We start from the raw sequence: 2,039 nt of genomic DNA, 5'->3' as shown, positions 1-2,039 counted from the left end.
TGGTTGGGGGTCCGCCTGCCAATGCAGGGGACACGGGTTTGTGCCCCGGTCTGGGAGGATCCCACGTGCCGCGGAGCGGCTGGGCCCGTGAGCCATGGCCGCTAAGCCTGCGCGTCCAGAGCCTGTGCTCCGCAACGGGAGAGGCCGCGTTAGTGAGAGGCCCGCATACAGCAAAAAAAAAAAAAAAAAAAAAGGATGTGGAGAAATCTTGTATAATCCTTTGAAAATGGTATGTCAAGAAAGTAACAAATAAAAATAAATGAAGGAAACCAGAAAAAGGAAATATGAGGCGTTAAAATATATCATTAGAAATCAGATCAATAAAACTAGATTAGAAATTTAATGAAGTGGGGGAGAATTCTTGTATCGTTTGTTGCTGAGGGAAGGCAGCCTCATTTGTTTTTTTGGACCTAAATGTCTCTTTCTCCACCCCAGATTTGACATTATTATTCAGTACTGTTCAGATCAATGTAAAGACCTGTGTTAGTCTCAATTGTTGCTGTAAAAAATTATCACAAACTTAGTGGCATAAAACACATAAATTTATTATCTCACAGTTATGTAGATCACAAGTCTGACACGGATCTGAGAAAACATCCAGGGGTCGGCAGGGCTGCAGTCCTTTCTGGAGGCTGTGGCGGAGACTTTCCCTGCTTTCAGAAGCCACTCATATTCCCTGGCTCAAAGCAGGCAGTGCCCGGCCCTTCTAATGTCTCATTTCTCTGACCTTCTTCTGTCTTCACATCCTTCTCAGACTGAAGCCGAGAAAGATTCTCTGCTTTTAAGGACTCCTGTGATTAGACTGGGGCCATCCAGACAATTTCCCTATTTTAAGGCCCGCTGAATAGCAACCTTAATTCCATTTGAAACCTGAGTTTCCTTTTGCATATTCACAGGTTCCAGAGACTAGGACATGAACATCTTTGAGAGGCCATTATCCTGCCTACCACAACATGGGACAAGAATAGAAGGGAGAACTTTTTTAACAAGCTGAGATATAATTGCTAATATGTTTAGATAATAAGATAATACCATGGCCTATTAGGAGTATGATGGTCTATGTATTTTTTTGCATTTTATAACTTTTCCTGTCATGAGTATTATCTTTATTAAAGAAAAATAATGAGTTGGATAATTTGATTGACATTTTTATCATCTGTGAGGTACCACAGTTAATAGCATGTTAGAGTTCTAAAGGCAGTTTCTGTTAATGAAAAAAATTTTAAAAAGAAAGAAAAACAATAAACCTTGTATTTAAAATAGTAAAACTATTAGGTACACATCTATAAAAGGAACTTTACTGAGAAACAAAATAATATTTGAAAAACACAAGCATGCTAAGTCCTGAGACTATAAATTCAACTGTTTCAGAATTAATTTAGAAGTTTAATGTTATTTTTAATAAAGTTACCATGGGGAGCATTTAATATAATTTTCTTTTAGAATTGAACCACATTTTAACAAAATGTATTTGGCAGAATAAACAGTCTAAACAATTTAGACTATTTTGAAAAAAGATGAGGATGGTCGGAAAGGATTTTCCCATCAGATATAAAATGAATTTTGAAGCTGCAATGCATAGAACTGAAGTAGATATGTCAGAAATAGGCCATACGTGTAGTACTCTTCTGAATCAAATACTACTGGTGTATACGCAATACAGTACCTGTTTGAAGAGTGAAGGCAAATAAATGTTTGTATTGGGTACTTGCCAAGGAGATTCAAGCTTTGATACAGAAGAGAAACCCCAGAGATCATTCAACTTGTTAAAACTTAAACACTTGATGGAAATTTATTTCTTCTTAGCAAAACTGTCATGTCTTTTAGAAAAGTAATGTCTCTTATCATTGAAAGAATTTTTATTATTGAAAATTTTCAGCTTTAGATGAAGTCATGAAACCTCACTCAGATACTTATTTCATTATGTCTCAAAGGATTTCGATTTTTTTAAAAGACATTTTTTCTTATAATTTATATATCACCAAAACAACAGCTGGCATTTGGGAAATCTTTTTTTAAAACTCCAAATATCCAAGAAA

General features: G+C 36.0%; 1 non-coding gene across 1 annotated transcript; it reads left to right on the top strand.

Moving 5' to 3' along the window:
* The first annotated feature begins 1,126 nt into the window (after positions 1-1,126).
* Positions 1,127-1,200, top strand: LOC117312005 (small nucleolar RNA SNORD28). Its single transcript, XR_004526184.1, has one exon. It is a non-coding gene; the product is annotated as a small nucleolar RNA SNORD28 (small nucleolar RNA).
* Positions 1,201-2,039: the final 839 nt, after the last annotated feature.

The sequence above is a fragment of the Tursiops truncatus genome, chromosome 3 (genome assembly GCF_011762595.2).
Source record: "Tursiops truncatus isolate mTurTru1 chromosome 3, mTurTru1.mat.Y, whole genome shotgun sequence".
Lineage (NCBI taxonomy): Eukaryota > Metazoa > Chordata > Mammalia > Artiodactyla > Delphinidae > Tursiops > Tursiops truncatus.
Note: the sequence above shows the minus strand (reverse complement) of the source record. Positions and strands in the feature narration are given on the sequence as shown.